The sequence below is a fragment of the Diospyros lotus genome, chromosome 11 (genome assembly GCF_014633365.1).
Source record: "Diospyros lotus cultivar Yz01 chromosome 11, ASM1463336v1, whole genome shotgun sequence".
NCBI lineage: Eukaryota > Viridiplantae > Streptophyta > Magnoliopsida > Ericales > Ebenaceae > Diospyros > Diospyros lotus.
The window spans coordinates 27,730,247-27,746,984 of NC_068348.1; the positions used below are offsets into that span (position 1 = coordinate 27,730,247).

The window sequence follows — 16,738 nt, forward strand, 5'->3', positions numbered from 1 at the left end:
CTCAATCGGCCAAAATGCATTCCAATTTATAAACCTCCCTTCCTTGGCTGCTACTTCACCTGTATACATTAATATATATATATATGTATATTACCGTTGAATGCTTGCCCACCACGCAAATCAGAGAAATCTCCACAAATATCACTGCTATTCCCTCAAATCTCACTGCCATTCTCTTCCAATTTGTAACAAAAATCTTGGCCAAGAAGATGGCCTCACACACACGCGCACAACCATATATATACGTATATATAACATTATGTACTACCTCATAATAGAAAAATTACACATTTAAATTCTAATTTTATCTTTATTTCACTTGGGCAATTCTTTAATTGCAACTATGCCCTTAATCCTCAAATTAATTTGCATTACAATACCGAAAACGCAAAATTAATAACTTGAAGCTTAGTTGTAAGGATGATTTTAACCCAGTGTCCTCACCGGGCTGTTGTTTCATCCCGAAACCACTGAAAGGTTGCTCATTACGCAAAATCGGAGCTCCCCTAGGGTTCTGTTGATTTTTTGGGAGTCTCCTACAACGATTCGATTTTACAGCCTAAATGATAGTTGTATTTTAGCTGTACCGAAAACTATTCCCGATCCAATTTCTTTCGATACCATAAATCTTAACTCGGAATGCACATTGAGACCATATCATTTTCCTTAGATAATTTCACTCCGAGACATTCCCTGCAGTTGATTTGGTACTTATAATTACTATCAAGCCAATTTTCGGTATCCTAAACTCATCGAAATTACGTGGCAACTTCATACAAACATGGGGTATTACACCAATGCCCTCAAATGCTACAAAATTTGCCCCTATGTCTCATGCTCATACATATATATACATATATGTGTGTGTAAATTACACATTTATCTCTACCAATTCTCCTTAATTGCTCTTAGGGATTTTGATAATTGCACTAGAAATTTTGATAATAACTCTTGGACCCTCCAAGGCCTTAAACAATTACCCTTAAGCCACATAATATATTAATTTATCAAAATTAATAATCAGCATTTACTCGATAAAGATCGATTTCGTCCTTGAGCCCTTATAGGACCTTTAGGGTTGATCCTTACAAAAAAATTGGAGCCTTCTCAGAGTTCCTTTGACTTTTCGGAGGTCCCTTACGATCATTTGATTTTTCAACTCAAATCGTAGCTGTACCGAAAATTATTTCTAATCTAATTTCTTTCGATATCATAAATCCTATATCGGGATGTTTGTTAATACGATATCATTTTCCTTAGATATCTCGGTTCCATGACACTTCTTGCAGCCGATTCAGTCACTCATAACTGTAAAAAATTACACTAAAATTCTCAAAGCTTCTGTAAATTAATTTCATTTTCACCCCAAGATCAATTACTTTTGAGTTCTTTGAAAATTCTCGGGTATTACAATTACACTATAAAATTTTACATCTCCAAAAGCCTTTTATCATTTCACACTCAAGGTTCTCTAAGACTACATGAGCTCCCTACTTACAGGGTTCAAGAAAAGTGGGAAACAAGAAATCAAAAAATAATCTCTTCTAACGGAGTAGTCATCCACATCTCCATCAATTATCATGAGTAAATGGCTCTCAAAAAATTAAAAGAGATTAGGTTTGTTATTTTTCAAGTTGACCAAGTTTCTTAGTTCAAGAAATGGGGGGCAAGTGATGAGGGGAACATGGAGAGAGAAATTATTCCACTACCTCTTTGGATCTACCAATCACCATGTGCCACATGTGCCAAGGAAAACCAATTTGAAGTCGCCATGTGTTTTCATTTGAGAATGTTGCGTGTCCTCAAATGATAAAAGTCGTGCTCTTATAAGATTTAAAAGAATGTTCTATATTGCTTGAATTCGGATCCATTGTGGACATATAAGATTTAAAAGAATATTCTATATTTGCTTACCTTTTCCTTATTGATTTGAGAGTTTGAGTTCTTTCGAAGGATAAAAGCCCTGCACTTATAAGTATTGGATTAGAGGCAAAATCTAAAGTGGTGTTTTCTTCGTATTTCAGTTTTCAGTTTTGACTTTTGAATTCATTTTTAGTTTTATGTTTTGAGTGTATGCTTTGAAATTGCTGAAAATGCATTATTTTTGTTATTCTAAAAAATATTTCTTAAAATACAAAACTGAAAAATGCGTTTATTTTGAAATTTTGAGAAAAAATATTTTACGATATTTTATTCAATGAATTTGATTATTCAGTAAATTGGAACAGTTTAATGATAGTATATTATTAAATACTATATATATTTTGAAGTTGGTGAATCTTGTAATTTTTTCCCGTTATAAAAATAAAATATAAACAAAAAATAAATTAAGAATTTGAAGTTGAACAGTGTGACCGCAACTTCAATGAGAAAACATGGAAATGATTCGAAAGATGTAAACTATTTTCTATTTCAATTATAAATCCACAAAAAATAAGATTTGCAAAATTCATATTACCACACAATCAACGCTAACGAAAATGGCATTTCTAGATCTGGGAGCAATAGGAGCCATCGAAATAACGAGTGAAGCTTTTGCTAGATCAGTGGTGTTCGTAGATCTCTTTTTCAAACGGCCTCAAGCAACGCAATAGATCTGGCTCGTGTACTCAGTTGCAAATAAACTTTTGCAATTTGTGGTTGAATAGGTGATCAGAGCAAGGTGGGCCATCGATGGTTGGTCCAGACGAGAGCAAAGATGGACAACGTAAGTGAATGACGAAGGGGAAGAATAAACGACTGGTGAAGACGAGGCAAGGCTGCGATTCGAATAGCTGAGGATTTGGGTGTTGGTCATGATGCAAGGGGAGCGAACGACGATGACTTCGGAATGCGTGGGTGGTTTAATGACGGGGGCGATCGACGACAGCTCGTGTTGGTGATAGCAGTGGCAAGCGTAGTCGACAGTCAAGCCTTGAAAAGAAGATAAGAGAAATGAGAGAAATAAGAGAAGAAATGAGTCAACTTGGATCTTGGAGAAAGAAGAGGAGAACAGTGTTGTTTTTTGCATTTTGGATATTTTGATTAAAAATAGTCAAAATAATTTTTTATTATTTTGAGTTTTCTTTACAAATTTTTTTTTTATTTTTAAAAATATGAAAATGAACATATTTTTATTATTTTTAAAAATTAAAAACTAAAAACAATTTGAAAACAACAAAGATTAGTTCTTCTTTGGGTAATGGAAGGCTTCTCATGTAGTCTTCTTATGGGTCTATACATATTGAATCACATAGTATAGATTGGATAACCATTCATTCAAATAAGAACAGTCATGACCACAAGAATTAAATTTGGATCGGCTTCTGTGCACTTCACACCAATCAAGCTAGACATTGCATACCAATAACGACAAGGATTTTATAAATAGATCAAAAGAGTATTGTTGACCTTTATATAAGTGTGAAATCATTATAATAAAAGTAAATTACGTTTCGCATCACTAATATTTTATTAAATTACAATATGTATTCTTACATTTTAAAAATTACACTAGTCACCCTTTCATCAAATGTTTGTTAAGAAATCTTAACAATTTTATAAACTTTAGGGTACCTCATGAAACTTAAGTATAATCTTAATGGATAATTTGATATAATTTTTTAATTCTATTAGAAGTAATCAATATAATTTTTGAAAAATAAAATGTACCTTTAAACTTATATCAAACCTCCAATATTTTTGTGCATACCAATATAACCCACTTTAATCCAAAGTAGGGTGGGTCCAATATATAAATTTTAGACTTTTGTTTAAAATTTAATTGAGTTGGCCACTTAAAAATGAAGCTCTTATTTTTAAGAAAAACACATAAATAGATTATTATGTGTATAACTGAACGAACTCACACATGAAAAGGATATGACCAAGTGACCCAACTACTCAAGTGACCAAACAACACAAATAGATTACGTGTACAACCAATGACGGGCCAACAGGAGTGCGCCACCTTGCTTGGAATTTAGTGAGGAAGGGAGGAGATTTTGAAAAAGATTGAAATTAGTACAAAATATTTTCTACAAAATTACAGAGGGGAAGGCAATTAGGAGACGTTGCGTGGGTTGACTGCTAGGTGGGGACCACGGCGGCAGAGGAGAAAGCGGGGGCATCCCAGGCGCCCTTCTATTGGCCGGAGCCCTGGACGGCATAGAATTTCCCTATATGTTATGGGGAATATGCAATTCACAACTCCAAACTAGTAGAGAATTCATGTCGTCTTCATCGTCTCTTACTTTCGCCGTGAGAAGGCAAGAGCCACGACTGGTTGCGCCGGCAAAGCTGACGCCATGTGAACTCATGAAACCACTCTCCGACATTGACGACCAGCGGGGCCACCGGTTTCAAGTTCCCGTGATAATGTTTTACGGAAAAAATCCTTCCAAGAATGGACAGGATCCCGTTAAGATCATTGAAGCAGCACTCGCCGAAACCCTGGTTTTCTACTACCCGTTTTCCGGCAGGCTTATCAGAGCCAGCAACCGGAAACTCATGGTCGCATGCACCGGCGAAGGGGTTCTGTTCGTAGAGGCAGACGCCGATATCGAGCTCAAGCAGGTCAGCGACCCGCATCAGCAGGGGTTTCCGTACGCGGCGAAGCTTCTGCAGGATGTTCCCGGCTCCGATGGAATCGTCAGTTGCCCTCTCCTTCTCATTCAGGTATTTTTTTTTTTTTTTTTTACTATAAAGATTAATAGCCTATTCATAAAGAGTAGTGACAATGAAATAATTGAGTAATAATATATTTGTCCAAATTCTCTCTCAAATAAAAGGGTGTCAGGACCACCTCAATACTTGAATTCAAAAACATAATATCGAAAAAAAGAACATTTGATGAACTAATACATACCCATAAACAGAATAAAACAATAAAGCATGCGTAAAGAACACACAACAATTTTACTATGGTTCACTAGTTAAATAGAATTACATTCACGCTGAGTTTTGACAAAGAGAGTTCACTACACTAATCGAAAAAATGATTACAACTTCCATATACATATCTCTCATTCACTCACTGTACAAACAATAACTCTCTAAAAATGCCCTATAACCACAACAAATAAAGATTAGAGACTAACCCTAAGAAAAGAGAGTAGAAAAAAACTGTATAGAGAATATCGTAAACGATAAGAGAATGAAACCCTAATCAGTATAAACAATTGGTGGATGTGTTGCACAAATCTCAAGAAGACGGATGAATATAAATAGGCAAAAGCAACAACAAAGATAAAGCTTGGGAATCAGATCAACGGCCTCAAATGCAGCAAAGTACTAAACGACAAGATGGTATGCGAGGGGAAATCAAACAAGTCGTGAAATGATGAGGGGGTTGTCGATTAGCCCTTCGTGCTCTGTAATTACTCCAAAACGACAACATTTTGGAGCAACCATTGAGTGGTTGCCAGGTGGCCCTCCACCCCTATCAAAACAACATCGTTAGTTGATGCTTCACCAAATTTCACAATCTCCACCTTGAAACTTCAACACCTCAAGGTTATTTTTTTCAACATTGTGCAGCATGTTTTAATCCTCGCCATCATCACTCTTGTTGGTTGTTTATTCTACCAACTTCGACATGCAGCAAGTCCAAACAATGTTTGAACTTAGTTGCAATCACTTATACCTTTGTTCCCATATTAGTTGGATTGTCTTCAGTGGGAACTTTCTAAATTTTCACAATACCATTTGCCACCTAATCTCTCACAAAATGGTATCGACCATCCATATATTTGATTCTTTCATGATATACTGGGTTTTTGTATAGGTGGATAGCACTCTGGCTATCTAAAAACACCACAACTTTACTTTGTAATAGATGAATTTCCTTTAAGAGACCTTGAAGCCAAATGGCTTTTTTGAATGCATCTATTATCGCCATATATTCTACCTCATTGGTAGACAATGCAACCAAAGACTGCAACTATGCATGACTTCCAACTGATGCAATTATCTCTTAAGGTAAAAAAAAAAAGGTAGTGGTGGATTTCCTTGAATCTCTATCTCCCGCAAAATCAGAGTCTGCAAAACCCACAACATCAAGTGCATTATATCTTTTCTTATAATTCAAACCAACATTAATGGAACCATTAATATATCTTAACAAATATTTTAAAGCATCCCAATGAGTTTTCCTAGGATTAGACATGAATCTACTAAGTAAAAAAATTAAAAATACAATATCAGGCCTAATACTAATCATTGAGTACATGATAGTTCCAATTACATTAGCATACGAGATGTTTTCCATTTTAAACATTTCAGAATTAGATGTAGGAGACTGTATCTTAGACAGGATAAAATGACCAGCTAAGGGAACATTCACAGATTTTGCAATCTGACATGTCAAATTGTTGTACAATTTTTAACAAATAATCATGTTGATGAACTTTTAGACAGTATTTACTTCTATCTTTCTCAATAACCATTCCCATAACTTTTCTAGCAGGTCCTAAGTCTTTCATGTCAAATTTGATATTAAATAGTGATTTTAATTCACATATTTTCGAGTTAGACTTACTAATCAATAAAATATCATCAACATACAAAAGCAAATAAACAGGAATATCAGAGAGTATGAAGTAAAAACAGTTATCATATATACTTCTAACAAAATCAATCTCAATTGCAAAATTGTCAATTTTTGTATACTATTACCTTAGGGATTGTTTTAATCCTTACAAAGATTTTTTAAGTAACAGACATATTCAAGATGAAGATTATCAATATAACTAGTTAGTTGTTCCATATATATATAAGCTCATTAAGGTCACCATGTAAGAAGGTGGTTTTAACATCTAATTGTTCTAATTCTAAGTCAAACTGCACAATTATAGCAAGTATTATATGAATTGTTTTAAACTTGACAACAGATGAAAAAATTTCAGTATAATCTATACCTTCCTTTTGAGTAAAACCCTTAAACACTAATCTAGATTTGTATCTTATAGGGTCGATGAGAGACATACATTCTTTGAGCTTGTACAACCATTTACATCTTATCAACTTCTATTTCTCAAGCATTGGGACCAATTTCCACGTATTATTGGCCATCAAAGAAGCCATCTCTTCATCCATTGCTTGCTGGTATTTAGTGTAGTCATGAGAGCTAACAGCCTTCTCATAACAAAATGACTCACTGCTCCTCATCTCTTACCTGTCACTAAGGCACAATAAACTAAGTCTGAATAAACATATCTAGCAGGAGGTCTTACAATCTTTCTGCTTCTATCTCGGGCCAACTAATAGTCACTTGAGTCTTGTTGAGGAGAGTTATGATGCTCTACCTCAGCCTCAGGGACATCAGTTTGCTCCTCATGATCACTTTTGCTATCAGAGATTGAATCAACTTCCGGGTTAGGAACTTGAGAGTCAAGAGTAGCTGGTAGGTCATCAACACCTACCGATTGCTCCATCTCAATTTGTGTACCACATGTTATAACAAAGTCATCTGGGGTGCTAGATTTGGGATCCTCTTCTATATTTACAAGTTTTCATGCAAAAATAGTTTCATTAAATATGACATCCTTGCTTATAATTATTTTCACTCACTACAAAAAAACTGGTTTATTGCGGCCGTTTTCAAAATCGCCGCAAAACATGGTATTTTGAGGTGATTTTTCAACTGCCGCAAAATATGTTTTTTGCGGTGGTTTCAAAAAAATTGTCGCTAAATTAATTAATTTAAAATTATAAAATTAAATTTAGCAAATATTTTAAACAACCATCGCAAAATTCAGGACTTAAAAAATAAAAAATTAAATTTAGCGGTGGTTTTGTCAAAACCGCCGCCAAATTCATTAATAAAAAAAATTCAAAAAAAATGAATTTAGCGACGGTTTTGCCAAAATCGCCACAAAATTCATTAATAGTAAAATTCAAAAATAAAATTTGCGGCGGCTTTAATCAACCGCAGCAAAATTCAGAAATTAAAAAATAAAAATTAAATTTAGCAACAATTTTCTCAAAAATCGCCGTCAACTTCATTAATAAAAAAAATTCAAAAAAATTAAATTTAGCAGCAGTTTTGTCAAAACCGTTGTAAAATTCATTAATAATAAAATTCAAAAATAAATTTTGCCACGGTTTTAATCAACCGTTGCAAAATTCAGCAATTAAAAAATAAAAAATTAAATTTATCGATAGTTTTGTCAAAATCGCTGCCAAATTCACTAATAAAAGAAATTCAAAAAATTAAATTTAGCGGTGATTTTGTCAAAACCGTCTCAAAATTCAGTAATAAAAAAATCAAAAAAAAAATTAAAAAAATTAATAATTTAAAAATAAAATAAAATTATATTATACAATATAATCTAATTTTTTTTATTTTTTAATCAGTTAATTTATTTATATCAATTAATTTATTTTATTTAATTGAATTAAATTAAATAATTTATTTATTTTAATTAATTAGTTTAAAACATTTTATGTTCAATTAATTAATTTTATATGTTAACTCTTTTTTAGGTGTTTTGAGAGTTTAATTAATTAATTTAATTTGGGGTCAAGTGTAATTTAAAAACCTTGAGTTTGTGGGTTCAAAGGGAATTTTGAAAAATAGTAGTTCGGTTACTTTATAATTAATATGTGCGAATATATTACAAAGTGGCTTTGTAGATCAGGTGGCTTCGTGCGTGTGCACGTACGACAGGTCATGGTATCAAAACTTGGGGAGGGAATTTGTTGGAATTTATTCCAGCAGGCGCGCAGGGGCGGGCCTACCGCAAGCACGCTATTTTTGCTCGCATGCTTGCGGGAAATAGTTGCGATTTCAAAACCAAAACTGCCATTAAATTAATTTTTATAATAAAGTTTAATATTAAATTCAATTAATTTTAGCTTCGATTTTAAAACCACCACTAAAAATATCACTTAGTGGCGGTTATACGAGCGGTTGCTAAAAATCGCCGTTAATTGCTGCGTGGTGGCTGTATCTGCGGCGATTTTGAAAACCGCCGCTAAATGTTAGTTTTTTTGTAGTGACTCCACCTGAATTTCTATCCCACAAACTATAGCCTTTAGTGCCATCTTGATAACTTATAAATACACATTTTATAGACCTTGGGTATAATTTTCTCACAGATTGATGAGCATAAGCTTTACACCCAAAAACTTTAAGATAATTTGGGTTCTTTTTCCTATCTATCCATTTCTCTTCAGGACACCTAAGGTTTAAAACAGTAGAAGAGCTATGGTTAACTAGGTGGGCAGCAGTAAAGAAGGCTTCCCCCCAAAAAGATTTAGGTATACCAGTTGTGAACTGAAGACACCTAACATTCTCTAGTAATGTTCTGTTCATTCTTTCAACCACCCCATTTTATTAGAGTGTGTTCTTCACTGTTCTATATCTGAGTATACCATGTGAGTTACAAAATTTATCAAACTCTCTATTGTAAAACTCTAGTCCATTGTCAGTTCTTAAGGTTTTAATCCTCCAGTCAGTTTGGTTTTCTACTAAGGTTCCATGTTTTAAATTTCTCTAGAGTTTGATCCTTAGTTCTAAGTAGAAACACCCAAATTTTTCTTGTAAAATCATTAACAATGGATAAGAAATACCTGTTACCATTGAGAGTAGGCATTTGTGAAGGACCCCAAAAATCTGCATACAAGTATTCTAGGCATGCCTTCGCCAGGTAAGTTCTTTTTTGGAAGTTCATCATGTGTTGCTTGTCTAGAGTACAAGGTTCACAGAAGTCCAGGGTGTCTGCAGACACTGAACCAAGGTAACCTTGGTTTGACAGTGCCTGCAGCCCTTTCTGACTCATATGACCAAGTCTCAAACGCTAGAAATCTATCTTATCATATTTAACCATGCATGCAGAAAAAACATTAATAAGGAATAGGGAATAACCATTTAAAACATATAAGCCATGCTTCTTAGTACCAATGAGAATCAGATCTTCATTTTTAAATATATGTATAAAATCATTTTCAACTTTATAAGAAAAACCTAATTCATCTAAGGTACCTAGAGATATTAAGTTTCTTTTTAATACAGGCACATACCTTACATCAGTGAGCATTCTAATTTTATTATTATGCATTTTCAAATATATGTCACCTATGCCTTGCACACTGCAAGAATGGTTGTTTCCCTTATAAACAATGTATATTTCTCTATTACTAAAATTTTGAAACTATTCAATATTTTGACACATGTGAAATGAACACTCAGAATCCATTATCCATTTATTAGCAACAGATGAACTAGAAATAGTAAGCACTTTAGCTAGGGTATTAAAACTACTAGTAACTACAGTTAGATTTCTCCCTTTTTTTTGTTTCTTTATAAAATCATAACAATATTTCTTTATTTGACCCTCCTTCCCACAATGATAACATTTTTACTGAGGTTTTTGTTACCTTCTTCTTCTTATTTTTACACTTAGATCCAGAACCCCCAGATTGATCTCTATTACCAGCATTATTTCTTTTGTCAAATTTTCCTTTAACAAATAGATTGTTAACAAGTTTCTTAGAGGTATTTAACTCTAACTCTCTGGCTTTAATTTTAGAAATAACAAGTTCTAAACTAGGCACAATTAATCTAGTATATTATAAAGCATGCTTAACAACATTGTAATCATCAGACAAAGAATTTAATAAAATCATAGCTTTACTGGTGTCACCTAAAACTTGGTAAACTCATCAATATTTTCATCCATAGACTTAGATGCATTCATTTTAAAATTAAATAACATGCCCTTAAAATAACTTAAGATAAACCAAATTAGGAGCAGTCATAACAGAATACAAGGAATCAAATTTATTCCAAAGATCAATAGGAGTATTCATATCATCAACCTTACGAATGACATTGTCACTAAGGTGCAGGAATATGAGATTGTATGCTTCTTCTCTTATCTTATCAGTTCTTGCTAACTGATCTACTGTCCATTTCCTATCATCAGGCTCCAGTGCAATAAGCACTTTGTGATGAGAGAGTAGAACTCTCTCATATTCTTTTTCCAACTACCAAAATTGCTTTTTCCATCGAATGTTCTAATTTCAAATCTAGTTGATGTCATCTTCGCCTTGCTCGAAGGTACTCTAAAACCCTAGACACTAATTGAGACTCACACAGTAAAACACCCAACTGACAGAGACTCTTAGCAAACCCTAAAGAATTGGATCGACTCGAGTAACACAAAAACCCTTAGATTTGAATAGCACAGTCTCCGATATAATAAAACCCTAAAATGTGAATACCAGAAAAATGGCTCTAATACCATTGTTGGCTCGGCCACCTCAACACTTGGATTCAAAAACAAAATATTGAAAAGAAAAACATTCAATGAACAAATACATATGCATAAACATAAATAAAACAATAAAGCATGTGTAAAGAACACATAACAATTTTATCGTGGTTAACTCGTTAAATAGGGCTACATCCACATTGAGCTCTGGAGATAAGACCTCATTGCACTAATCAAAACAATGATTACAGACTCCATATACATTTCTCTCATTCACTCATCGTACAAACGATAGCTCTTTAAAACTACTCCATAACCACAACAAATAGGGATCAAAGGGTAACCCTAAGAACAAATAGTAGAAGAAAATTGTACAGAGAATATCATAAAAGGTAAGAGAATGAAACGCTAATCGGTATATGTAATACCCCATGTTCATATGAAGTTGCCACGTAGTTTCGATGAGTTTAGGATACCGAAAAATTGATTTTATAGCAATTCAGGTACCGAATCGACTGCAGGGAATGTCTCGGAGTGAAATTGTCTAAAGAAAACTATATGGTCTCGACGAGCGTTCCGAGATAAGATTTATGGAATTGAAAGAAATCGAATCGGGAACAGTTTTCGATATAACTAAAATACAGCTGCCATTTAGGCTATAAAAACGAATCGTTGTAGGAGACTCCCGAAAAATCAACAGAACTCTAGGGGGGCTCCGGTTTTGTGTAATGAGCAACCCTTCAATGGTTTCGGGATGAAACGACCACCCAATAAGGACACTAGGGCGAATCATCATTTTTTACTAAGTTTTGAGTTATTAATTTTTGATTTTCGATATTGTAATGCAAATTAAATTGAGGTTTAAGAGTACAGTTGCAATAAAGAAATTTCCCAAAGTGATATTATAAAATTGAGAATTAATGTGTAATTTTTTTTATATATCTATTAATTTCTATATCCATTAATGTAATGTATAAATAGTATATATATATATATGCGTGTAGTGTGTGCAATGGCCGCCCACCCCTCTGCAAATCTAAACCCATTCCTCTACAACTTCATATCTCTATCACCCATACCCTGCAACTCCAAATCAAAATCAGCCACGCCCTGCAGCATTTGGATGAATTTGCACGCAAGAAAGATTTTACACGTAATAGGGTGTGGTCAGTGAGGTGAGAGAGCAGCCGAGCGCCTATAAATAGGCATGAAGCTTGGTTGTTTAAGAGCAGCAAGGAAGTGAGAGTTCGCTGAAGAGATTGAGGGAGAGACCGAGAGAAGCAAGGGAGAGAAAGAGGGCTCGGCCGAAGTCGGCCATGGCAGCCATGAAGGAACCGCGGCGAGCAGGGGAGGCCGATGGATTGAGCAGCGATGGCTGCGCGCGAGTTGGAGACGGCCTCGAGTTCGGCCAGAGGTGCCCGAAATGAGCCACGATCGCGAGTCGAAAGCAGCCCAAAGCGAGGCCAGCAGCTAGGTGTGGCCATGGCCGCAACTTGGTGCGCCAAAGCAGCAACCAGCTACGGTTGCAGCAGCCGCGAGTTGCTTCCAGCCAGGGCGGAGGCCGGTGCTCGGCCAGCGGGAAGCGTCGGCAGCTGGCGAGGGCGGCGAGGCAGGCGTTGTCGGCGGCGAGGGGTTGCAGGCGGTGGCTGGGCGAGTGCGCGGAAGCCGCGCACAGGAAGGAGAAGAAAAAAGGGAAGAAGAAGAAGAGAAGGAAGAAGAAAAAGAAAAGAAAAAGAAGAAAGAAGGAAAAGAAGGAAGAAGAAGAAGAAGATAGAGGCGTAGGGGGGTTGCAGCAGGAGGAAGAAGAAGATGAATAGGAGAAAGAGAAAAAAAAAAGAAAGAAAGAAAAATTAGAAAGAAAAAATAGAGAAAATGTTAGAAAAATTCCAGAAAAAATTCTAGAAAATAGGGAATCATATTTCGATAATATCCCAGGGATTTTGGGTGAGAAATCAGTTTGAGCACTCATTTCGAGGAGATGACACGCATACCGAGGAAATTCGAGATACTAAGTTAAAGTGAGTAAAATTTCCTAGAAAATTTTAGAAATTCAAGAATATTTTTTTTATAAATTTTCGTAGTGAAATATTTGAGAAAATATTTTAGAAATATTTAATTTGGAATTATTGAGGAAAAATAGGAAGAAATGGAGAGAAAATTATAAAAAATGCCAAAAATTATGGAAAAATAGGTTTTAATTTTTATTTAAATAATTATGGTGATTAGGATGGTTTGAGGCTTAAGTTGAAGTGACTGGTGCAAATCTTGAGGTTGGCACGCAAATCGAGGCTATGCACGCACTTCGAGACAGGTGCAAATATCAAGGTAGCCCGATAAGCTTGAAAAGGTAAGTGATATTCCCCAATTAAAGTTAGTTTTATGGAAAATGCTTGGTTTATGTTCCTCAAAAATGTTTACATCATATTGACATGCCCTGATATGTATCCAACACGTAGACTGCATCCATGACATGACTATGAAATGCATAAATACACGTTGATATCATTGATCACTTGCATTTGAGATCGTAAGGAGTATGAATTAGCACCGCTACTTTACCAATGGTGCACCCATACACCTCGGCTTCGAAAGAAAGGGGCCGCTAAAATGGTAAGTAGCATAAGGGGTGCAGTTGACACCTACGAGGTAAGACATTGCATACACACATGACATAGCATTATATACCCTTACTTAGATGATTCATCATCTAACTTGGGTTTTGCCCCTGGAATATTCAAACCTTCCAGGTGGAGATTGTAGCAGATTCAAGGATAAATGAGGCATGAAACAACACTTAGCAGAGTACATGAAGAATGAAATGTATGTAGCTCATGTATTCTGAATGTTTTGAGAAATGTTAAAGATGTAAGATTTGATTTATGATCAACGTTAAGATATCAGGTTTCGATCTTTGCTTCCGCATTTGATGTATATAGTGATTCTCTTATGAGAAAAATGATTGGGAATTCTAGGACGGATTTGAGGTAATGATGTGGTTTATCCTTAGTGTTTGAATGAAAAAATTTATTGTCCGGAAATTGTCCCAATTTATAACGCGCTGAAAAAAAAAAAACAGGGCGTTATAGTGTAAACAATCGATGGTTATGCTGCACAAATCTTGAGAAGACGGAGGAATATAATAAGTAGGCGGAAGCAATGGCAAAGAAGAAACCTAGGAATCAGATCAATGACCTCAAATGTAGGTTAAATGATAAGATGGTACGGGGGGAATCAAACAAGCCATGAAACGACGAGGGACGTTGCCGATTGGCCCTCCGTGCTCTGTTGCTCCAAAGCAACGGTGTATTGCAGCATCCACTGAGCGATTGCTAGGTGGCCCTTCACCCCTTATCAAAATCACAACTTTTAGTTGATGCTTCACCATACTTCACAATGGGCTTGGTCAAAACGATGCCAATAAACCTTACCTTGGTTGGAAGAATCACTGGAAGCTTAAATTGGTCGTTTTGACGGATTCAAGGCCATATTAGCATCCTAAGATTTGCTTGATATAAACTAATAGAATATTAATGGTTTATAATCTGAATTGAACCGAGAATCTTAAAGCGAGTTGTGTTAATTCGGACCAAACATTATGGCACAAAGTTACAAACTAATTAGTGAAACAATACTAATTAATTTGGATTATGATCAACACAGGTGACTCGTTTCTAATGCGGCGGCTTCGCCTTTGCAGTTCGCATGAACCACACCATGAGTGATGGCTTTGGGATACACCAATTCCTGGTCGCCATTGCCGAGTTTGCTCAAGGGAAACTAGACTCCCCTTCGGTTACTCCCGTATGGCAAAGGGAGGTTTTATTTGCCAGAAACCCTCCACGGGTCACTTGCTTCCACAACGAATTCGAGCCAGAGAGCGACCTCGAAGACCAATCCGACGGTGATGGCAATGAAACTATGATCAACCGATGTTTCTTCTTCGGTCCTAAAGAGATAGGAGCCCTTCGGAGCCATCTTCCCCCGAAGAAACGAACTGGATGAACTAGGTTCGAGATAATTACAGCTTGTATCTGGAAATGCCGCACAACTGCGCTCGGCATTGGCCCAAACGAGAGCGTTAGAATTTCATGCGCTATCAATGGTCGCGGTAAGGCGGGGCTAGATATGCCGAATGGGTACTACGGAAACGTTTTCGTCTATCCGGCGTCGGTTTCGAAGGCCGAAATGGTTTCAAAATACCCACTGGAATATGCTGTGGAGCTGGTGAAGAAGACGAAAAGCCAAGCGATCGACGGCAAGTATTACAGGTCGGTGGCTGATCTTATGGTGACTAGGGGAAGACCAATGTATACGAGGAAAGGAACCTTTATTGCTTCTCATACGGCACAACTGGGATTAGACAAAGTCCACTTTGGGTGGGGGAAGCCGGTGTACGGTGGCCTGGCTGAGTCCCGCTATCAGATAAGCTTCTTCTCGAGTTTCAAGGACAGTGAAAGAGGAGATGGGATTCTTACGATGATATGTTTGCCGGGGTCGACCATGCAGAGGTTCGAAGATGAGCTGAAGAAGTTCACACACCCAGCGAGAATTGCGTCCATGCTCTAAAGTAATTGTTGAAGATTAATTTGACTTTTTTGGATGCATGTGTTTTCGTTCATGTGTGTGTGTGTGTAAGTTAAATGTTAATTTATTAGTTGTGGTATTCAAAATATCTTTAGCAAAATTAAGGGACAAGGTTAATTAGAGAATGATGCCAATGATATTCCACAGCATTTCAGAGTTGCAAAGGAGGAAAATACAAGGTTTTAATATGCTTTTATATTTGACGCTAAGAGAAGGCTAGAGCTTGTTTTTTGGTCCTTACTCCTTGCTTTGATTGTTACCAAGAATTTGGAGATGTGTTCGTCTTTGATATCACTTATAAAATCGATTCTTGTGAAATGCCTTTCGGTATCTTTATTGGTATTAACAATCATGGGAGGACAATTTTATTTGGGTGTACATACACTGCTTCGAAATGATTCGACAAGTGCTTTTTAAGAGTTAAAGAAGGTAAGAATTCATGTAAATTTTATTTTCATTATTTAGCTCCTCTCATTCTTTTATCTTTTTGTGCACTCTGGTATGGACATACTTCAATTTTTTAATTAATTTCATTGTAAACATTTGAATCACTAATGAAAAAGCCACCAAAAACCATCTTTGACTGATCAAGATTTGCGGATAAAGGAAGCAATTGAGAAGGAATTATCATCCACGAAGCATGGCTTTTGCAATATTGGACACATAACTGCCAAATTTAGTGGTTGGTTCACTGCAATTCTCTGTAACCAATATGGAAATTGGTGTATAGTGACTTTTATATGCTATATAAGTTAAAAACACCTGAAGACTTTGAGCAACAGTTCAGGCTTCAAGTGGTTAATAAGTATAAATGACAATACAATAAACATGTGAATAGCTTCTACCTAATCAAGCATTTTTGGGACTTTGCTTATCTTCATAGTTTTTTCTTTTTCTTTTTTTTTTGTCAATCAAAAATTCTTATTTATGGACAATGTCGCCATTGGAAGAAGAAGAAC

The 16,738-nt window shown here is 35.7% G+C and overlaps 1 pseudogene; it reads left to right on the plus strand.

Moving 5' to 3' along the window:
- The first annotated feature begins 4,026 nt into the window (after positions 1-4,026).
- Positions 4,027-16,303, plus strand: LOC127813774 (alcohol acyltransferase 16-like; annotated as a pseudogene).
- The last annotated feature ends 435 nt before the right edge of the window (positions 16,304-16,738 follow it).